This window comes from Phyllostomus hastatus, unplaced genomic scaffold (assembly GCF_019186645.2).
Source record: "Phyllostomus hastatus isolate PE091 unplaced genomic scaffold, TTU_PhHast_1.1 phas_scaffold_129, whole genome shotgun sequence".
Lineage (NCBI taxonomy): Eukaryota > Metazoa > Chordata > Mammalia > Chiroptera > Phyllostomidae > Phyllostomus > Phyllostomus hastatus.
In genome coordinates this window covers 26,683,612-26,708,002 of record NW_025334009.1, presented here as the reverse complement: position 1 = coordinate 26,708,002, position 24,391 = coordinate 26,683,612, and the positions used below count along the sequence as shown (strand labels likewise).

General features: G+C 41.8%; 1 pseudogene; it reads right to left on the bottom strand.

Annotated features, from left to right (window-relative positions):
• LOC123830407 overlaps positions 1-22,209 on the bottom strand; it is a 39,530-nt pseudogene extending 17,321 nt beyond the window's left edge.
• Between the last annotated feature and the right edge of the window lie 2,182 nt (positions 22,210-24,391).

Sequence of the window (24,391 nt, the reverse complement as noted above, 5' to 3'; positions counted from 1 at the left end):
TTTCTCTTAAATATTTGGCATATATATTATTAACTAGCATCCTATGTTTGTTTGTGCCTGTTTTCCTTTTGAGGTAACATTCACATTCAACGAAATGCACAAACCTTGAGTGTGCCATTAATTGAATTCTGACAAAGGTATTCCAAACCTCTGTCCAAATACAGAGCATTACCATCACTCCAGAATGCTCCCTCAAATTCTTTCGCAGCCACTCCCTGCCCTCACTTTCCAGAAGCGACCACTATTCTGTTTTTCTTTCCTACCATAGATTAATTTTGCCACAACTATGTGAAATCATAAATTATGGCCTCTTTTGTGTCTGGCTTCTTTTCCCTCAGCTTAGTGGTTTTGAGAGTCATCCCAGTTGCTATGTGGATAAGTTGCTCCTTCCTTTTGTTTGCTGAGCAGTACGCCTTCGTTTGAATAGGCTGGTGTGTCTGCGCTTCTGTTGATGGACTGGGCCGTTTCCAGTTGGGAATTTATTCATTTATTCATGAATAAAGATACTCTGAATAATCTTGTTAAGCACTAATTTTTTATTATAGCAAAAGCTAAACATGTCATCAACTTGAAGCTTTAATAAAAATCTCCCACAAAGCCTGATAGTCTTCTGCATAGAAAAAGCAACAAAGGGCTACCCTTGGTGGTGGACTTACCATATACCAGGCTGTCTGCCGAGACTTTTCCTTCCATCAGTCATTCCCTCTCACCCCCACAGCCCCATTTTCTGGATTAGCAAACCAAGGCTTAGGGCAAGGGACTGACCTGCCCAAGGTCTAACAGCTTGTATGTGGCAAACCCTATTCTGCCTTTTGGAAAGTGGTATCAACATCAATACTGACTCAAGTCCAAGAAAAGATGAGTATCGTGTGTTTTGATTTATCAGTTATCACGCTTTTTAATGATACTGACATCACTTTTATTTACCTTAGGCAACAGGCCTTAATGATAATGCAGGAAAGGGGAGAGCCACATTAGATCACGATATTAGAAACACACGGGCCATTCCTTTGCTAACAAATCAGGGACAACAAGGAACTTAAAAAAAAGGTTAAAAAAACTTTTCTATCACAAAAGACTAGGAAAAAAATAAAACTTCCAAAAGATAAGTGCTTGATCAGCTTTTTGTCCATACATAAAAGCAGAGATAACCAAATTAGAATGTTTTGGCCGGGAAACTTGTAAAGGAAGAAGGGAAGATTTACAAGTAGTGTTTATCTCCTGAACACTGAGTGTTCCCCAAATCAATACTTACTACATTTCCACCACTCATTCTCAAAAAGAGTTGGCTCAAAAAAAAACACACACACAACAACCAACAAACAAACCATAAAGCAGCAAAATTTACAGCCATCCCTCAAGTCGATCACCTCTCAAAGGGAACCACATTCCAGCCCCTGTGGGCCATCCTCAGTGGGTCTCTATAATGGGGAGATTTCAGCACAACTTCTCTGTGTGGGCACGATTCTCCATGGCCTGTGCTCCCTGGGAAATGAGTCCGAATGTCACAACAAATACTGTGCAGATGAATGCAGTAGTTCCCCACCTGTAGGCTACATGGCTTTTTTTTTGTAGGGGGCATGAAGTGATTTACAAAGAGATCCTAAAATCCATCTGCGTGTCTTATTGTCCATGGACTCAAGTCTCTTAATATGTATCCCACAGGGTTATACTATTAATTCTCAAATGTATATAAGTTAATTTGATGAATGACATTTCATTAAAAAGAATGATATAAGCATTACATAATTAACAGATACTAAATAGACCCCTACTATCACGTAAGAGTTAAACCCCTAGCTTCAGGCTCCTGGGCAAGGACTTTGAGAAACAGTCACACTGCTAGTGATTCTCATGGTGACATTTCAGACACAGGAGCAATTCAGAGAACTACCAGATCATTTTTTCACCTTCACATCACACTGAGACAGGAGCTCAGCTGGTGTGCTGTGCAGCTTTACTGAGAAACACAAACTCCGAACTTTGGGCCGGGGCTGCTATGCCCAGGGAACACGGTATGCATAACCTCCCTCCCTCTCTTTGTGTGGAAAAGAGGGCCAGGCCCTGCATGCATGAAGCACCCGTGCCTAACCACCATAACCACAGGCAGCAGGAGAGAAGGCAGACAGAGTAAGGGGACTAGCAGTGGGGATGAGTGCTTGCTGCTGACTCTCTTGTTTCAGCCACGGCTCTCTGACTGCAAGCAATACACACTGGTTCTGGACAACTTAGGCCAGAAAGGAAGTACTAGAAGGAAAACGGAAGACCAGTTCTTAGAAGAGGACTGAGAGAGTTCCAACCATTTTCCATCCATGTGGTACTTTACTGAGATTGAGATTCTTTGGGAAGAGTGTAGGATTGGCTGGAAGAGAGCACGATTCTCTGAGCAATAGCCTCCTGCCAGCCCTTCCAGACTGGGGAAGGTGTGTTCTTCAAAGACAACCAGGGTGCTGGCACCAGACAAAGAGGGAAGGATGCTGAGCATGTAGGAAACAGCAGATGTCTATTCTCTTTCTAGGACTCCATCCCTCCATTTGAAAAATGGGAGTAAGCATAGCTATATTGTGAAAATTTAACAAGATTATACAGAACATAGTAGGGCACATGCGAAGTGCCTAATATGCAACAGTCTCCCAACCTTTCCTCCAGAGAATGGTATTGTCATTCACTCTGTAAAGCATGCATCCCCAGGACAGATGAAAGCACTTGCAAGTCCAGCCACATCATTTTACACTCTCCTGAACCATCACTTAAAGTAAGCGGTGGCTATCTGCACGTTTGATCCATCCCCTACCACTAGGCAAGCAAAAAAATAAACTGAGTTTTGCCTGAGTCCTTTCTTGTTGGCAGGCTTGGACTCTGGAGGAAATCAACCCAAAGGCCAATTCTTCTGAAGTCAGAGGCTAACAGAGCTGTTATTTGCTTCGGATATTAAAGCTATCCCTCTGGCACCCAGCGTTCTTGATGATGCACAGCCAATTGCCCACTGAGAAGGCTATTGCAGCCTGAACAATTTTATTCTAAAATCACATAATTTTGTTTTTATTTCCCACTGATACACACGTGTCCCTTCCTCTTTAAAAAAGGTAACTATCGGTCAAAGTTGCATTTTGCCTACAAATTTAAAAAAATTTATTTATTGACTTTTTTAGAGAGAGAGAAAGGAAGGAAGGGGGAAGGGAAAGGGGGAGAGAGAGAGAAGGAGAGAGAGAGAGGCATCAATCTGTTCCATTTACTTACACATTCTTTCATTGCTTCTTATCTGTGTCCTGACCAGAGATCAAACCTGCAACCTGGGTATGTTGGGATGACATGCTAACCACTGAGATATCCAGCCAGGGGCCGCCTACAAATTTTTCAACTTTTAGGACTGCCTGTTCCAATTTGGATGTGGGCACTTCCCAGGCCCTGCTTGATGGATGGAGCTTGGCTGTTTCCTTCCTTTTTTTCTTGGCTCTAATTTTTGCCAACTTAAACAATTTTGCTTAGCTTCAACATCTTTCCATCAAAACAGACATTTCTGTTGCTTCACCATTTTAGGTTTTTTTTGTCCTTTGTCAAAAGTATGAAATTTGACAGATTATTTGTTGATAGAGAGCTATTGAAAGATGAGGCCAGTGCAAGTAATGAATTTCAAAATCTAGCTCTGGTGAATTTGTTTAAAATAATAAACTATAAAACTCTTTCATCTTTCAGGCATAATTTTTTTTGTAAAAAATATGCTTATTGATTTTAGAGCAAGAGGAAAGGAAAAAGGGAAAGAGAGAGAAATATCAATTGGTTGCCTCCCATACGCGCCCTGACTAGGGATTGGAACTTCGACCTAGGTATGTGCCCTGACTAGGAATCGAACCTGAAACATTTTGGTTTATGGGATGACGTTCCAACCAACTGAGCCACACAGATTAGGGCTTGGGCATGATTTTAATGTTAAAAATAAGTGACAGTACTGGCCTTCTCAGCCTGTTAAAATTTTTGGTTTTCATCCTAAGAACAATGAGACGTCATTGAATGATATTTGACAGAAGATAAAGTCACCAGATTTGTGTTTTTAGATTTCTCTAGCTACTGAAAATGGGTTGGAGCATGGGGGTTGCGAGTGAGCACGCAGGCAATGAAAGAAGATGAAAGGCTGTGCTGATATGGGCCGGAGATGCTGGCAACCTGGATCAAGACTGCGGCAGAGAGATGGAGAGAAACAGATGATCTGAGGGAACTGAATGAATGTGGTGATCAGCACAGACAAAGCTGAATCAAAAATTAAGAAAGTAAGCTAAATAATGCCGTACACAAAAAGACAGAATTGCAGCCCTAATTATCATGTCTTCTTCAAAGCAAATATTATCACCAAAGGGTGGCCTTTAGTGTTGCATCCATTTCCTCTGGGTTTACCTCCCAGGCTGAGAAAGTCAACATCCAAAGACCTAAATTCTGAATGATTTTAGATGACAAAGTTTATTTAAAATAGACAGTGTTGAATAACTAGCCTCTCAAAGTTTCAAGAAAAATTCATTCCTCCCCTTCTCCACTACAGACACACTGTAAATTGAGTAGTAAGTATATTTAGGAAAGAAACATTTTCTTTGTGCTTTTTCTCTCAAGATGGATGGTGCTCTTTCTCAGAGTTATACGTGTCAGAATAGAGAATGCCCATGAGGTCAGATTGCATGATGTTTTAGTAAAGTGAGATAAACATTCTCAGAAGCATGATTGTGGCTATAAAAAAAATTTCCACAGAGGAATTCTCCTGTGGGAACAGAAACTTTTTTAAAATAATTTTTGCAGCCACACACAGATGAAGAATATGACAAAGGCATAGTATATCAATGATAAAAACATGGCTACATTTTAGGAGAACACAGACTTTCCCCGAGTACATGTTAACTCTCCAACTCAGGAATTCTAGGCTGAGGCAGGAATGACTATGTTTCTAAAATCACTCTGATTTCTTTCTTGTTTAACGCTCTGTACTGGTAACAGTGTAAATTAGCTAAAAAAAGTATTTGTGGATTTTTAAAAAATCTGTTCAGAAAAAGGCATCATGTTAATTAGACTATTGCTTAATAAATTTTTAAAAATTTAATAAAAATTAAAAAACTGATTCTGGCTGTCTCAGACAGAAAGGGGAGTCATGGGAAGGATGTCTGGGGCTCCCTGACTTGATGGCAGGCCGGGGCCCCAGAACCAAGGGAGCTCTGGAAAGCACCGTATCACAGCACATGGGGGTACACCCCCTCGCTTGCCTCAGGTTTCAGAGCCTGCAGGGGAAGCTGTGCCCAAGCGGCAGAGTCTTATTCCTTGGCTGTGTTCCTACTTCCCAAGGCCCCACATGAGGGAAAGTCCCTCAAGAAGGGGAAGTTGCCCAGGGGATCACATGCTGGGTGGGCTTTGGATGACCTGTGTCCACGGCAGGCATTTCACTCCAGGGCTGCCTCTCACATTGTTCTTTACTGGGTTCCTTGGATTTGATTGATTTATGCAAAATTATTGTTAATTCAAATCCTACTGATGTACTATCATAAGAACTCATACAGGGGACAGATTGGAGTTTAGCAGTGATACTGACAGGGAGAAAAAAAGGTTTCTAATTAATGAAAGGCATCAACAAAGTACATGTATCATTGCTTAACTACTTAAGAGGATTAAATTTTTTGAGATCCTGATGAATTTATTGGTAGTCAAATCACATAAGCTCCTCAGATTGGGATTTGATGTTCAAGGGGTAAGTGATTCTTTGTTAAAATTTAGCCTCTAAATGGCATGTTCAAATATGTCTCTGAACTGCTTTTGGACAAATAAAATTAAATTTTTAAAAAAAAGAACTTTATTCGTATTCCGCATTAATTCAGATTTTTCTTCCTTCCAATGAGCCCTTTTTAAGAAGCTCCCTTGGGTTTGTATTTTCATAGAAGTTACTCTAATGAAAAGACTACTATTATTCATATAATACTTTTCAAGATATTTTTCATGGTAATTACCTTATCCAACTACCATCACCATAGGTATACGAGGTAGGTAAATTATTCCATTTTACAAATGAAGAACCTTATATTTAAGCAACTTGAAGGTCAAATAATGAAAAAGCGTCCAATGCTCTTTCTTATGTATTTCCCATGGCTCCTTGTTGCTATTTTTTATTTTTCCGTAACCTACCTCTTACTTTACTGCTGTTCCAGAAGCAAATCCAAATCCGAAACAATGGAGGAAACCAATGCTGTGTGATCATCAACAAGTGTTTACTGAGCCCTGCTGTATCACAGGTGTAATTCTGGTTTATTCACACCAGATGGCTATTGTTGTCATTATTATTTTTATTTGACAATGTACAGGGAAAGAAATCAGTGCCCCTGACTAAATATTGCATGTTTTCAAAATTCTTTGAGGCACAGTGGTGTGCCTTTTGCAATACACCCGGTGGAACTCACTGGCTTAGAGCAATGCAGGAGCCTATAAATCCTCACCTTTACTCTAAAAGTGGGTTGAGTTTTGTTTGAGGCAAATGAGGGTGGAGAAGCTGCATCATCAAAGAAACAGGCTAAACTGCTGTAACATAGAGACCATAAGTACAGTGGTTTGAACAAAACAGAAGTTTGTTTCACTCTCGCATAACTGTCCAGGGTAGCGAGCAGTTCAGGGTGATTCGTCCGGGGACCCAAGTTCCTTTTAGTCTGCTCATCTGCTAGGGCAGAGATTCCCAAATTTTCTTGGTTCACAGCTTCCTTAGCATCTCAGTCATTTTTCCTGGCACTTACAGGTTGAAAGAAATACTCAGATGTGTTTATTAATTAGGGCCAAATAATTTAACAACCTAGTAGCTATTTGAAAAGAAATACATATAGATTGCAATAAGACAGCATTTTTATTTCATTTTTAAATAACCACGATTTCTTAATAATGGCATGTGTAGGCTGCTGGGAGCTGCACAACTTCTTACACTTTGGACTCAGATTGGATACCTCCACTGTCATTTCCTATTCCAATAGATTTTGCATAAAGCTTGCTTTTTTATTGTAGCAACCATCTGAAACCCAGCTTTACAGAGACATGATGTCATGATCTAATGTTAAAACTGTGCATTCCCTTTGAGCTAGAAGTTTTATTCAGTATCTGACAGTGGTTAATGAAGTTCCCTCAACAATCTATACTATCCTATAGTGCTCCTACATGTTTACTGAGGCACCTTAGAGTTCCTTGGCACCCAGTTTGAGAACCACTACCCTACAGTATTGCCCTTGTCCCCCTGTCTGTACAAGTCACTGTGCTGTGCCTAAATAGAGCTTCTTGTGGAAGGGCAATGGCTTCTGACCCCTCTGACACTTACTTCCTCAGCAACTCCCAGATTCCTGTCATCACATATGACCCCAGGGGCTAAGCCAAGAGGAGTGAGTGCTAATGAGTTTACCAGCAATTTCCTTGCTACCATTTCTCAGGCAGTGGGGACCAAGCTTCTCCACCCTCACTTACCTAGAGCAAAGCTCAACCCACTTAGAAAATGAAGGTGACGATTTGTAGGCTCCTGCATGGCTCTAAGCCAGCGATTTTCACTGGGTGTACTGCAAAAGGCACACCAGTGTGCCACAAGAATTTTGAAAACATGCAATATTTAGTCAGGGGCACTGATTTCTTTTCCTTTAGACTGTCAAATAAAAAATAATAATAATGACAACAATAGCTGTCCAGTGTGAATAAACCAAAATTATACCTATTTTTAATGTCAGATCAGGGAAAACTATATATTTTGGTGTGTCGCACAATTTATGTCTGCCATGAGATGAAAATGGTTGAAAATCGCTGCTCTAATCCTGTGACATAGACAAGACTTGAAACTGGGTTGAATTGTGAGGAATGAATTATCCCTGCTTCCACGCATGCTCCATCTGAATACTGGAAACTGTAGGAAAGTCTGAAATGGCAGGACGTGGAGGGGAATCCATTCTAATTAGAGCTGAATGTCCTGGAGACCTCCCACACTCTGATCTCAACCACCGGGCATCTCGAAAACTGATTGGCGTCGAGGCAATTAAGTGTAGTGAACACAGCATGCAGCCTGCAAGCAGGGGCGTAGGAAGTCCACGTGTCTTTGTTGAACTGTGACCAAATTTAATTTCCATTTCAAACCCCTGTTCTGCTGGGTGAGAGACTAAATTGCAGGCAGTTCTGAGTTTTCTCTGATATTAGCCTACAACATGAAATCGCTGCAGTTTGATGATTTCTAAACAACAAACGTGGCGATTGTAAAGTGTACTTCGGCTCCATCACCCTGGCATTGTATCTACATTCCAGGGGCCTTGCGGGGTAATGGAGCACGCAAGGAAGAGCAGTCATGTGCAGGGGCCCCTGGTCCCTAATCACTGCCCACTCTGTCTGCCCCTGAGATGTCCTCGCTGTCGCATGCTTTCCATCACTGGTCCATGGAGATCACTTCTGTATCCTTGCCCCATCTCCAAGGTCTCTCTGAACCTGCATCCCTCAGCACAGTCCCCTTCCTCAGTGGGATATATTAGCATCCAAACTCTCCCGTGCCCTAAGCTTCTCTTCTCCACTTTTTGGAGTGAGAAGAACCAGCTCTTGTAAACTCATTTATTCTTCTCAATCTGTTTCTGGGCCTTAATTCCCTCAGACCTCAGATGTTTAAGCACCTGCATCTCTAAAGCCTTGGTGTAGGGGACAGAAAACACTTACTTCTTCTTTAATGCCTTAGCACCCCTCCTCTGGGACAGCGGGTGCCTTCAGTGTAGTTTGAATGGGGTAGAAGGCCTTGGGGTAAAAATAATTACAAAAATAAGCATCAACATGTTACCCTGCTGTGCATTGGGGTGCCTGGCCCCTCTCCATGCCTGGGTCTTATCCAGGCGTGCCAGAAGACACCGGGCGGGGTCAGGAGATTGGGCTAGGGGCCTGACTTCACGTTTCCATGCTGCATAGTCCTGGGCAAGTCACTTAACTTCTCTCTGAGCATCCATTTCCTCTGGTCCTCAGAGTCAGAAAATGTTTCTCCAACAGGCCCAAAGCTCATGCTATGTGTTCAAAGATTTTTAGGCAGAGAGAGGAAAATCTTCAATGAAAATGTAACTACCTCCTGGGGGCATTGGGAGTAACAAGACCAAATGGTTTTTTAAAAGCCTAGAGATATTATATTTGAAGCAATCTGTGGATACTTTATTACCCCTCATTTACCCCCATTGGCCAACTCAAATGAAAAGGATATAAAGCACATTTCTGGCTTGACTATTGCTCTTTAGATATAGCGCACGGTGAAACTCCCATTTTCCCACTCGGCTGTATTCCTGTTTATTCCTGTGAACACATGCTTTCTAAAATTGGCAATGACTTTCTCTTTGTTATGTTTACCTTCCTTTCGGGGGCCAGCCCGGACTCCTGGGTGGATTCATTTCCCATTGAATTACCAGAATAGGGCAGAATCTGATAGGAAGAACTGTGTGGAAGAAAGCTCAGTTCCCAGGCCCTTACACAAGGGGATTTGTCCTCCCTTCTAGGCCAGAGCCGGGGGGCTGTGGGGGGGTTGAAACGGGACATCCTTTCCCCTCCACCAGCATTCTTTCCCCCAGCAAGCTGGGTATTGTCCTTTGTGCTCTCACACAATTTGGACTGGGTGGAGTAGCCCGGGGCATGGCGGCAAAGACCCTGCTGAGCAGAAATAGCCCCTTCTCCCACGCCTCGGCCCAGCCCCAGAGCCCACCTAACAGCCTCTTCGGTGGAGTATCTGTATGTGGGCCTTTAAAAAGGGATACTCCAGAAATGGGCTGGAACACCAAGCATGTTTAAACCAGAGGCTTCACAAACTGCACTTTTGGGGAGACAGGACAGCTTCTGATCCATCAAAACCAAGACCAAGAAAGAGTCCATACGGGGCCCTGAAGACACACAGCTTGGACCGGCCTTGGGGCGTAGAGAGAGGGCCATGTCCAGGGCAGCCACTGTTCTGTGCCTGGCGGTGTGCTCGGCCACACGGATGCCTCAGCCACAGTGACAAGCCCAGGTCTACCCTCCTCTTGACTATGGAGTTATCTCTGATCCAAAGTTCCTAAGACCTTTCACTTCCTAAATGTGGGACCCTAGGAAAAATCACTTAACCTCTATCTTAACCTCAATTTCTTCATCTATAAAATGACAGTAATAAACTCAATTTACCTGACAGGGTTGTTTAAAGCTTAAGTGAGATAAAATGTTTTATAAGCATTTTATGATTTGTAAAGCACTGTAAGAATATAAATATAGTCTTTCCTGACTCATCTTAGAGTCTTTTGAAAGAGACCTTAAATAAAGTCTTTAAGTTCAACCTCTACCAATTCTGGAATCCTGGACAAAAGGTCACGCACTCGCTGCTCGAATCCTTCCTTCAGTAGGAAAGGCACTTTCTCTGACCACAGAGCTTTACAACTTGACTTTGCTCTCGTTACATCACAGCACCTCACTTACACTCCGGAGTAAATGGGACGGACAGTGGGTTTTCCTCATCCTGTCGTTGCTAAAGGGTCATCACGTAGATTTGGGTGACCACTGTTTACGGGTATTTGTCTCAAATTCTGAAGTGATTGGAATTCATCTTTTTTTAATGTGAAGTGCACTTGCTTTTTGTTTTCATTATCAGAAATAATTAAAATGGGCTTAGGGGCAGTGTTCAGACAATGAAAATTGAGAGATTCAGAGATATTGAAGGCAGGGTGACCATTGCACACACATGGCCACATGTTTGTCTCAGGGTCGCTTTACTTTGACCGTTGAGAGAGGTTGCCTGCGACCGACACAGTGTGGAAGGCAGCACTGCCCATTTCTCTTTAGCCGGGACAGTTGAACAACACTGAAAAATGTCGAAGGAACTCCTGACGCCATCTCCTCTGTGAGGTGCTACTGAGGACACCAGTGTGTGCCCCTGGAAGCCAAGAACTATGTTTAGCTTTAGTTTCGACAAAGGTAAATTGGCTTTTGCTTTTGGATATAAGATTTGACAAGCACGTGAAATTAACTACGTCTTTAGGGAATTTTTATAGAGGGGAGCTAGGATTTTATGAGTATTGGGGCTTACAGTTTATTATTTTAATTTTATTTATTTATTTTTAGAGAGAGGGGAGGGGAAGAAGGGGAGAGAAATATCGACGTGCAAGAGAAACGGCCATCGGTAGCCTCTCACACGCTCACAATCGGGAACCTGTCCCGCAACCCAGGCCTGTGCCCCAACTGGGAATCAAACCAGAGGCCTTTCAGTTTGTGAGATGACACCCAACCAACTAAACCCCATAGGTCAGGGCAGAGCTTACAGTTTAAATCTGCAATTAGTATGAACATGCATAGGTCAGCCTACAGGAACATGTGCCCCTGTGGTCTGTGGGGGGACAGATAAGACGGAGGGAAGTGGGCAGATAGGGTCTTACAGATAGCTGGGCAACAGAAGTTCAAATTCTCATGTATGTATCACATTAGTGGCCCAAAAGGAATCAGAGAGAGGGCTTAGAAGAAATCAAGGGTAAGGAATCAACAGCCCCGCAGAAAAGATGTCACCGACCTGGGGCCTCACAGAGGTACCATATTTTGCTGTTTATAATGCACACTCTTCTGCACAAAGTTCTGAGGGAAAAATAAGGGTGCACATTATACATGGGTAGTACTAAGGATGCATGTTATACATGTGCAGCACTGAAATCGTAGGTGCTCATTATACACGACAAAATACGGTAAATGATAATTGGGGCAGAAGTTGTTGGTCACCAGCCCAAGAGCCATTACCTCCTCCTTCTACATAATCCAAAAAATACTTCTGTTTAGGAATTGAGCAGCAGATAGTTCTGGAAGGCTGGTCCCCACTGAAGAGTCAGGATAGAAATCTTGATTCATCTATGTCCAAAACTGTAATCCTGTTGCTCTTGTCAGTGATTGGTTTGAGATGGGGCATGTGACACAATTCTGGCCAATGAGAAGTCTGTCAGAAGGACCTCTAGGAAAGTTTTCCTCACTTTAAAAAGAAGAAGAAACCAAAGAGGCCTCCTGTTTCTGGCGTTTGGATGTTGCTGGGAAAGGATGTGATTCTTAGAGATGTTGTAGCCACTTGGTGACCATGAAGGGGCCAGCTTGAAGCAAAGGCAAGATATGTAGGATATGCCCCTTTCATATTAGGGAGCCCCGAAAAAATCCTGAGTCCTGTATTATGTTTTGTTGCCAAACCAATCAATGCCAGTACTGCTGACCTGTCAGCTTATTATATGAGAAAATAAATCTTTCTTAGTCACCGAGTCATTCAGAGATGAGGTTAGAGTCACCCTTCCGAGTTCAAATTTTAACTTTATCATTTACCAGTTGTATGAATTAGGACTTTTCTGTCCAAATTCATATTCCTGATTTTTGAAATGGAGATACTGATGGTACCTATCCTGTGGTATTGTTTTTAGAATTGAATTAATATGTGCAAAATATTCAAACAATACCTAACATATACTAGCCACTCAAACATTTAAACATTTTTATCATTTGGGTAATTTTGTGTTGAGTCTTACAGTTTTTTATTTTGAAAGTAGTGTACGTAAAACAGCAACTTTAACTGTTTTCCTGTCAAAAAGCTAGCCTGTCAATAACAAAAAGACAAGTAATTCCTTATAAAATGGACAAAGGACTTCAACAGACTTCTCCAAAGAAGATACACAATAGCCCATAAACACATGAAAAGAAGATCAGCGTCATTAGTCATTAAGGAAATGTAAATTAAAACTCCACTTCTCACCCACTAAGATGACAATAATTAAAAAATGAAAAGTTACCAGCGGTGGGGAGGATGTGAAGAAACTGGAACTCATCCATTGCTGGTAGGAACACAAAATGGTTCAGGTGCTATAGAAAACAGTTGAAGTCCTTCAAAAGGCTGAACAGAGAATTACCAAATGACCGTGCAGTTTCACTCCTAGGTACACATACCCCTCAGAAATGAACACGGCAACTCGAATAACAACAGGTACACGTATGTTCACGGAAGCACTACTCACAACAATCAAAAGGGGAAAATTGTCCACCTGTCCACCAACAATGGATGGGAAAATCATTGGTGGTATATACATACAATGGAAGAACATAAAAAATTAGACAGCATAATGAGGATAATATTGCCTTTGCAGAGGCAACAAAAAAATCGTACGATACTTAGGACCAAATACAGCAGGAATACAAAACTTGGCCCCAAGATGCAGAGAAGACAAGCAGTGCCAGGAAGCACTGCGCGTCTGAGTGAGAAGGCTCGGGGTGCTCGGGGTGCTCATTTAAGAGAACTTAATTTTTTCAACTGGACAAATTGATTTTTAAGTTTTACAGGAAGAACGTATTTGAGAGAGTAACTAACATAATTAAAAAAAAATTATCTAGGCTCTTCTAGATAATAAAACATAATGCCCAAATACTATAATTTAGGAAGTTTATTAACAATGAGGAAATGAAAAAAAAATAGATTATTGGACCAGAAATCAAAATTTCCCATATACTACGATTGGCAATTACAATAGGTGGGGAAAAGATAAAACAACTAAATAGCCTGGGAACAATTGACTAAAAACCAATATACCGAAACAAATTCCAAAGTGGATTAAATATTTAAATGAAAAGATGAAACCACAATACAACTAGACAAAATATAAATAAATATTTATGTTATCTTAGCATGGGGAAGGCCTGACTAAGCATGACTCCGAGGGTGGAAACTACAAAGAAAATGACTGCTGGATACATTTGACTATATAACATTTTTAAAGAAATGTCAGCCCTGGCTGGTGTGGCACAGTAGATTGAGTGATGGCTTCAGAACCAAAAGGTCACTGTTTCGATTCCCAGTCAGGGCACCTGCCTGGGTTTCAGGCCAGGTCCCTGGTAGGGGGTGTGTGAGGGGCAACCACACACTGATCTTTCTCTTCCTCTCTTTCTCCCTCCCTTCCCCTCTGTCTATAAATAAAAAAATAAATCTCTAAAAAATAAAGAAATGTCTATATACAAGAAGTTAAAAAGTAAATAAAAATTAAAGGTATTATTTGCAGTATATACAACAAAGGATTAATCTCTAAAATATGCAAAAAGCCCTTATAAATCAATAAAACAGTAATAGCTCAGTAGAAAAATATAGTAAGCATATGAATAGAAAATTATTACAACAAACATGAAAACAGCTTTACAAATAACTTTATTAGCAATTGAAACGTACAAACTATGACAAATTAATTTCACTACACTGGAAATATTTTGAAAGTTGTAACACTCAGCAGGAACATGGGGAAACGAGCACTGTGGCATAATTTGGTGGTGGCTTTCCGGAAGGCGACTTGGAATCATGTATCAACAGTCTCTGAGCTCTACCTGTGCACTGACCCATAAACTCCATGTTTGGGCATTTATTTATCTTAGGGAAACAACAAGGATACTATGTGGACAAAGACCTGGTAGTGGTAGCTGTTCATGGTGTTTAACTAATAGAGAAAATTTTAAAATATATCAGATAGTCAGAAAATTATGTAGCCATTGAAATAGTGTTATAGAAATTTGTTTACTGACAGGGAGTTTTAGAAATATTCAATGAAAAAAGCTGGTTTTAAAATGACGTGCACAGCGATACCATTTTGTAAAAATCATGCTGTCTTTATCGCCACACAATAAGATATGCACCGTGATTTTCCCTGGGCATTGGAGATCACAGGTACTTTTCCCCCTCCTCCTTTGGCCCACATGTATTTTATGATTTTCAATAAATTCATCATGCTTTTGAAATACAAAAGTCCTTATTACATTTGAAAACACTTTCCTGAATAAAATAAACACAAAATAAATACTTATGTGTACTTCATTTGGACATTTTTGACCGATGAGTATGTCATAAAACTAAAGAAGAGGAAATTGAAAAGAAGAGTAGTAATCTATCAGTAAAAACCACCACCACTCAAAAGATGATTCTGGAACAGGAGACAGGCAGAGAGGGAGAAATGTTAACAATTTCTTGGCTGCCTTATGTTAAACAGATGTCTTAGTTGCAAACTGCAAGCACCTACCTCACATTAGCTGACCAGAGGGTTTATTCAAGGATACTGAAGTATTTCAAATAGTCAGAAGAAAGATGGTCGTGAGTCATGTATCCAACAAGCATTTTTTGAGCCCTAACCATGGACCAGGCCCAGTGCATGCACAGTGCTCAGGCCCTGAAGAGACAGGCACGGTCCTGCCTTCTTGGAGAGGACAGGCTCTGCTGCAGCAACAAGTTAAGCCATCTCAACAGCTCAACACAACAAAAGAGGTTTCTCTTGTTACATGTCCAATGCAGGTCGGTAAAGGGGCCCTTGCTTCCCGTGGTCTCTCTGCCATCCTGGAGGGACACCATTTAGGGCACACCGCCTCCAGGATTTCAAGGTGGGGAAGAGGAGATAGAGGATACACACTGGTGCCTCACACGGTGGCCCTATCACTTCCACTCACATTCCCATTTGCCAGAACTCCTCCACACAGCTCAGCTGGTTTGCAAGGCTGCTGCTGGGCGATGTGTGTGGCTGTGAGGGAAGCATGACTTGGTACTCTTACAGACACCTAACACAGTAATAGGGGTCGGGAAAAGAATGAATAAAGGGTTGAAACCAAAGGACTTTCCATTCCAATGTTTATTGAAAAATTCCCATATCCCAAATACTCCATTCCACCATTACAATATTTGGTCTTACAGACAAGGCTTAGCTTTCTGATGATAGTGCATCTGTAAAAGGAGCAAATTATTAACTGACATTTAAGCTGCATATCAGAATTATACCTGCTCTCATTCTCTTTTTAACGATGAAACTTGAAATGGTAAATAGCAAGGGTTAACTCTGGAGGGATGGGTTCCAAATTCCTTGCTAGTATGACACACAAAAGAACAAATTTATTTTGATTTAAGAATAAATTCACCGTAATTATATGGTGATGGATAAAACTGATCTGCTTGCTCTAGATGAAGCTCCTCACACTTTCTTACGTTTTGCAAAAACAGTAGCAGGTACCGGGTGGGGAGTGGGGAGGCCTGGGCTCCCTTTCAGCCTTCTGAGCAGAAGCAGGTACAATGGAGCTGTCAGCACAGCCTTCCCTGCTGTGCCCAGCCAATTTGCCTGAACTTGAAACAGAAGTGTTAACCTCATGGAGTGCAAGTCCATCCATCCTTTGCCTTTTTCCTCTCTGGGGCTTTCAGCACTGGTTGTTGGAGGAAAAAAAGGTGCTTTTTTATTCCTAATTGTACAGAGCAGCTGATCAGTGTCTGCACGATTTCTTGAACAAAGAATGTATTTCAGACCTTCTTATTGCTTGCTTACTTCATTTAAAATTTAACAGATGTCAATTGTGACACATAAACACTTTCTCCCTAGGTGATGGATTAAGGCAAATTTCATTTTATGCCTGGCACGAAAGCCACTTTAAATTGTGTGTTGAAACACCATTTTTTAAAAAGAAAGAAAGAAAGGGAGGAAAAACCATTCTGACTTAAAATCCTGTAATCACGGAAGAAACCAATTTCCACAAAGGCATTGTCCTGGAAACCTTTGTTGGGTTATGGTGCCACCTAATGGTCATGTGTCAGATTACATAAGGCCTGTGAGCTCCAGCTGCACAGCCATAGGGGTGTACACAAAGGTGGCGTATGGCTGCGGATGCAATTCCTATGGATTTCTGTGCTGGGTGACACACTGTCTTCAAGTTTTATGTCTACTGATAATTAGTTACAAAACCTTGGAAAAACCTCTCAATCTTTATGAGCTCCAGGATCCTCATGTGAATGGAAGTTCTCAAACCCTTCTTTGTGTAATGGCTGGGATGACTAAGGAAGGGTGTATTTGATGTTAAACAAGGTCCTCAGACTGCTGTGCCTACCAGTCATGAGAAAATAATATCATGAAGCCGTATATATTTTGCTTTCCTCCTTTTGGGAGAAATGTGGGTCCAGAGGTGTATCTCTCAACAATAAGGAAAGCAACAGTGAGCGCACAAACACACACAGACAGACAGATTCAGAGGGTGGTCACTGTCAGCCCAGAGCATAATAGCCAGTTTCCTGTTTGCCAAGAGAAACCACCTACCCACGTGGGATCTCCTGCTTTGTTAATTGGTCCATTTTTTTAAGCACGACAGGGGCTAAGTCATACATGGGGACTGAATTCAGCCCCCAAGATCTATAGCTTGTGATCTCTGCTGTACATTTCTCTAGAAGTTTAAGAAGACAGGATGGTAGGAGCCAGCCCGCTCTCTGTGGGGTGCTTGGTCTGGGAGGGGGCTGCGTGGGTCTCCTCATGACAGGAAAGGGAGCGGGGTCTGAAATCACCATTGGACCAGCCCTGAGGAGAGGCACAGCCTGCCTGGTAGAAGCCTCCCTCCTAAGCCTCTCCCCTTTCTGTTCTACCTCCTGCTTCCTTGTTCCTTGGGACAACTCTCCCTAAAGCCACTAGGCTTCCTTGCTGAGAGAGCCCAAGAGTCACTAGTGACCACAAGGGAAAATGCTGGACTGCAAGTCAGATCCTACAGACACTGTCACTTTTGTCATGACCTGGGCCGGCACTGCCACCCTCTCAGGCTTTGTTTCACCATTTGTTAAGTGAGGAGGCAAACACCTCCCCTGGCTTCCTCAGGATGGTGCTGGGTCATATGAGACCCTGGGTGAGGCCATGATTTGTGAACTTGAAAGTGCTGAACATGACTTGGTTATTTTAAAACTACGCTGTGCTTTGGACAGTTCTTAAATGCTGGAAGGGCAGCATTAAGAATGGGTCATCCATTCAATTAATCAATTATTTGTTCAACAAGTTTTATTATCTATTATGGGCCTGACACTTCTAAGCAATGACTAAGACAAAACATGGATCTTCCAGTCATGGAATACAAATTCTAGAGGAGGCAAAGAATAAAAAAGGGGGGGAGGACGGAAAGAAGAAAGGAAGGAGGGGGAGAGGGAAGAAGGGAGTGAGGGGAGGGAGGGAAAGAAATAGAGAAGGAAGGAGGAAAGAAAGAAACTTGAAACTGGTGAAGATGAGAGCCTTCACACCAGTACAAATTGAGGTCCTTCCAGTGGGATGATTGTTAAATATTTACTGTCCGCCACTGGAATCAGGAGTTAGATCCCAGGAACAAGGTCCTGCTGATGGATTCTGAGCACAGTAGAAACACAGTTTATACTCTTTTATCTAGTTTTCAAGTCACTCTTCCACTGTGTGGAGAATATAGACTGTCAGGGGGCACAGTGGCAGCAGCAGGACCAGCTGAGGAGGCCGCAGCAGTAATCCAGGCTCAAGATGGAAGGGCCTCAGATCAGGCCGGTTACAGTGGCAGGATGTCGATGGCCGGGGTGGGCGGGGCACTGGACCAGGACTGACAGCTCTTGTTAATGGATTGGCTATTGGGGGAAAGAAGGCAGACACCCCATCCACGAAGAGCTCACGGCTTAGTGGGAGAGACAAAACAGGCAGTCAGCTAGAACTTCCACAAGTAAGTATTTAGTTAGGCTGGCTCTTCATGACACAGAATACAGAAGCCTGAGGGGGACCTAACCTAGTCTGGAAGTGACAGTTAAGTTTATTAGGGTGACATATGGTACAATTACCAGGCCATTTACAGTATTTACAGTATTTCCTCCACCGCTCTGATCTGGATAGGCGAATGCTGGAGTCCCAACACATGCCAGCAGCTCCTAATGGCCTGAGGCAGGGAGGAAGCAGCAGTGTGAGAGCGTTCACCAGCTGCCCCCCTGCCCGCTATGGGTGTTTTGCCTGTTCAGTCTGGGTCCCTTGGGCACTGCTGGAGTAATGAGGCAAAGGGTAGAGATGTAATGAAAAAGGGAAATCTGAGAGAATAAGTCAGGACAGTGGTAGGAGGGTGCCAAAGGAGACGATGTTGCTAGTGTGAATGAACTATTTGGTAGAAAATTTGGGAAAGATAAAGATCTGGAGGACAGCAGATGACCTCAAGAGGGGAGCCTTCAAGAAGGAGACGGCTGATGGAGGAGACGGCTGATGACGAAGGAGACAGCCTTCAGGGCTGATGATGTATTTGTCCTTTCAACTCTCCCACTATTGACTGGCTTTGCTGCGTGACTCTTCAGACATGCCTAATAAAAGGGCAGAATAGATTTCAACACCCCTGAATTTGGGGGTTGGCCATGGGACTTGATTTGGCCAAACGACTGAGATGAATAAAGCGAGCCAGTTCTGAGACTTAGACCTGAGGTGACCCCTGTCTTGGCCACTGTCTGGCCTGCAGGTTCCAGAAGGAGGTGAGTGAGATGGAGCAGGGCCAGTCCAACAGTCTTTCCTAGCTCAGCCAAGACGCAGGTGACCCACAGACACGTGACCAGCAACACATGATCGCTGTTTCACCCCACTGCGTTTTGGGGAAGACTGTCACACCGCGACAGCTGAGTAATGGAAGGCTTTTACTACGTGTCATGCGATGTAACTTCTCCAGTAGTCCTTCTTCATAAGACTTAAGTAGAGACTAGGACTCCTTCTGTGTTTTCCAGATGGTGAATTACTATTTCTTTTGATGGCCTCGCCATGTAGAGGCTGGGCATGTGGTGGCCCTTGTACAATCCGATTTAGAAACGTTTTATGAGAACAGGCACCTAAAGTCACACCTTAGCATTATCCATCTAAAGCTCCTCTATGGAGTTTTCAGGAAAATTGACAGTAACTGCAGCTCTTTTATGCAATCCTGTGCATTATTGACATCTGGGACATTCTATTTAATCTCATATAACCTATTTTTCTTACTCTGATAGCATTTTTTGAAGGAAATAATGAGCTATTTCTCACCTGTGTATCAATGCACAGTCTAAATCACATTCTCAAATAATTTCTAACATCAAAGGATTTGGGTTCCATTGCTCTCATTCAGTGTTCTTCAAAGTAAGGTTTATGACCAACTAACAAAATTGTAAAATTCACTTGGGAAACTAGCTAAAAATAAAACCATTGTTTCTTCTTTCTCTTCCCTTCCCTTAACAAACAGTTCTGCTCAAACAATTACCTGGGACAGAGCAAGGCAGGCTCTGCACCAGCAGCTGAGAGGGAGAGAAGGGCGAGGCAAGGTGGCCCAGGGCAGGTATCAGGGCCGAAGCAGGGCAAGGGGAGTGTCCATTCAGGAGTGCTGCCAAGCATGGCGTCGGAGCCCATGCGTGGGGGTGGCCTGCTACCAGGTGACAGACCCTGTGCCAGGAAATGCTGGTGTCATTGCAGAGAAGCAGCACAATATGGGATTTTAAAGCCCACCTGGGTATTGGAATGATAGCAGTGTCTCTAAACTAGATAGGTGGTATCTGCAAAACACTGTGAATGTACTGAATGCCACAGAACTATTCACTTCTGGATGGTTAATTATGTGAATTTCACCTCGACAAATTTTTTAAAGATTCTGCAAAAGAGGAATATATGCATTTTTTTGGACACATATGGCAAACACACCACCAGATCTGTTCTATGTAAACTACTACATTCAATGGAGAGTGGCATGAGGTAGGATTGAGGCTTAAGTGACAATCACAGAGGACTGGAGGTAGCCAGGCTCTTGATTTTGCAGCTAACTAGTCAGTGACATTGGGAGAGATACTTTATACTCGAAGCATCTGAGTTCTCATGAGTAAAATCAGGAATGGTATCCAACCTCATTTGGGTGTTGTGAGGATTAAATGAGGTGAGCTACCTAATGCAATTTAGCACAAACCTGGCACAGAGTGAGTCTTAGCTTAACCCATTCTAAGTGACATCTTTTCCTCCATCAAAGGCTGAGCTGGCTATTTTACATTCTGGTCCTAGTTAGTAGCTTTAACAGAGCATAGTGAAAATACTTCTATCTTTGTATTTGGAGAGACCACTCTCTCTTATGAGATAGCAGAAAAAAGCAATGGCCCAGCTATGTAAAGTCCTAGCTTCTTATTTTTCCCAATGTCAGCGTGTATAAATTTAGGGAACTCATACTTGAACCTAGATGTGCCCAATCCTTCAAAGGGGTTGGTGAAGGTCCAATGAGGTCATACATGTGAAGTAGCTAGCTGTGAAAACCCTAAAGGACTATACAAATATCAAGGCATATTCTTGTGATAAAAAAACTAGATGACAAATCCTGACACTCTGAGCATTTTTGGAGTGGGGGGAATCAAAACTGTGTTAGAGAATGCTGGTCCATGCACAGTTACTTCCTTCATGTACTGGGTGCTCTATTCAATCAAGGCCCTCCCATAGAGAGACAGAGAACCATTCTAGAATACGTACTGAGACCTCAAAATAATGAGCTCCTTGCTGTTGCCAAAGAAAAGTGTATGAAATACTGTATGTCTCAGGATACAGCATCCCACCCATTTACTAAGCCATGGTCAGTGTGTACATGGAATGTTTGTAAAGTTCTGGTCACTGAAATGTAAGGGCAAAAAAAAAAGCCTGGGTGGGCTTTTATGGAAGGTAGATAGGTAGAGTGGTGGATGGAAAGCTAACCATGTCGATATATTGCCAAATTTAATCTCACAGTGACCTTATAAGGTAAATACTAGAATTATTGTTTTGGATAAGGGGAAACTGAAGTTCAGAGAAAAAATTATCCAAGATTACTCAGGAAGTTCACATTCTTTTAACAACATTCTAGTGCCTAGCCTGAGAAGAGTTCTAAAGTGATCACAGGCATAAAGGTGTTTAACAATGTCCAAAGCAGCATAGTTTGTAATAATCAACCTGTAAGTAAAATTTAAACATTCAGAATTTCCTTTGCACAAGTGAGAATTTAAAGAACTTCCCTCCATGTGGCTCCAAGCTACCAGCACACAGGCCTCGCCAACACTCTTGATCTCCTCCGCTCTCCTGCTGAAGAATTTGGCCTTCACAGTGCCAGGCTGCTGTGGGAGCCCTCCCTCTCCCAGGACTCAGTAGTAGCCCGATCCCACCACATCAATGATGGGGGTGGCTCCTGCTTTGTTTTTGGCAGCATTTACCCGTGTTTGCTCAATGACCAAGGTCCACAGTTTATCCAGGTTGACAGTCGGGCAGAAGCTCTGGTTCCTCTTTAAGCGGTCATGCTCATACCAACTTTCCCAAAGTAACCTGGGTGACATTTGTTGAAGTTGATCCCGTGATGATGCAAGCCACCAGCATTACCTCAGCCTCCTCGGTGCTTCCTGTGTTACTGACACGGCCATGGCCAGGGCTCACATGGCCCTCAGGTTTTCCTCAGTCTGGATGGCATGTTGGTGGTCAAGACTCAAGAGGGAAGCCTCCGTGAAGTCTTACAAGGTATGGTTAAACATTTAGAATTTAAAAATGAAAAAAATTGAATGGTCCCTCAGCAAGAGAATGGATGAATAAACCATGGGATACTCAACAGATACAACAAACAGTAGTGAAGATAAAAACAGTATCCACGTCAACATGATGAGCCCCATAATGTACAGCCAAACAATGCAAGTTGCAGTACAAGTCCTTTTAAAGTTCAAAGCCACGTAAAAAATCAAAATAGTATTGAAAGTCTTTGCTAATGCACTTAGACAAGAAAAAAAAGTTATATGTAAAAAGGTATAAATAAAACTGCCTTTATTCACAGATGACATCATCATCTATGTAGAAAATACAAAAAAAAAAGTCAAATTAAAAAAAAAACTTCCTGAAACTGCTAGGCAATTATATCAAGTTTGCAGCATACAAGGTGATATACAAAAGTCAACTGCTTTCCTATACGTCAATAATAAAAGAGTGAAATCTGAAATTTAAAAAATACCATTTATATCAGCCTCTCAAATGGAATAGTTAGGTATAAATCTAACAAAATATGTACAAGAGCTATGAAAAAACCTACAGAACTCTGATGAGTAAAATCCTAGAACTACATAAATGGAAAAATAATCCATGTTCATGGTTAGGAAGACTCAGTATTATTAAGATGTCAGTTCTTCTCAACTTTATCTGTAGACTCAATGCAATCTCTATTAGAATCCCAGCAGCTATATTGTGGATTTTGACAAACTGATTCTAAAGTTTATGTGGAGATGCAAAAGACCCAGAATAGCTAATATAGTATCGAAGGAGAAGAACAAAGTTTGAGGACTGATACTATCCGACTTCAAGACTTACTATAAACTTTAAATAATCAGACAACGTAGAATTAGTGAAAAGAGTACACAGATGAATTAAACAGAATAAGGCCCAGAGAGACACCCACAAAGAGCAAAGGCAATGTAACAGGTAATGGAGCAAAGATCATCTCTTCAATGTATGGGGCTGGAACTGAACCACCACATGCAAAAAAAAAATTTAATTTAGACACAGATGTTATACTTTTCACAAAAATGGACTCAAAATGGATCACAGACCTAAACATAGAATGCAAAACTGTAAATTCCCAGAAGATAACATAGGAGAAAACCCAGATGACCTTGGGTAAGGCAATGAGTTTTTAGATATAACACTGAAGGAATGGTCTATGAAAGAAATAATCAATTAGCTGGACTTTATTAAAATTAAAAACTTTTGCTCTGCAAAAGAAAATTTCAAGAGTATGAGGAAATAAGCCACAGATTTGGACAAAGTATTCGTAAAAGACACATCTGATAAACAACTGTTATCCAAAACATACAAAGAACTCTTAAAATTCAACAATAAGAAAACCTAATTATGGGCCCCAAACCATAATATACACTTCTCCGAAGAAGATATACAGATGGCAAATAGGCCTATGAAAAGATGCTCCAAATCATATGTCATCAGGGAAACGCAAACTAAAACAATAACATTATATACCTATTACAATGGCCACAATCTGGAACACTGACAACATGAAATGCCAGCAAGGCTATGGAGCAGCAGAGGCTCTCATTTATTGCTGGTGGAAATGCAAAATGGCACAGGCAGTTTGAAAAACAGTTTGGTAGTTTCTGTCAAGACTAAACATACTTTTACCATATAATCAAGCAAGTGCACTCTTTACCCAAACGAATTGAAAACTGTCCACACAAACACCTGCGCACAGATGCTTATCACAGCTTTATTCATAATTGCCAAAGCATGGAAGCAACCAAGATGCCTCTCAGAAGGTGAACGGATAAACTGGTGCATGCAGATAGTGCCATATTTTCCAGCACTAAGAAGAAATGAGCTAGCAAGCCGTGAAGGGACACAGAGGAAACTTCAATGCCTATTACACTAAATTAAATAAGCCAATCTGAAAAGGACACATACTGTATAATTCCAACTATATGAAATTCTAGAAAAGATGAAACTATGAAGACAGTAAAAAAAATCAGTAGTTGCCAGGGGTTGGGGTTGTGGGTGGGGTTGGAGGGATGAATAGGTAAAGCCCAGAGAATTTATAGGACAGTTCAAAATACTCTGTATTATGCTACAATGATGAATTCACATCACTATATATTTGTTCA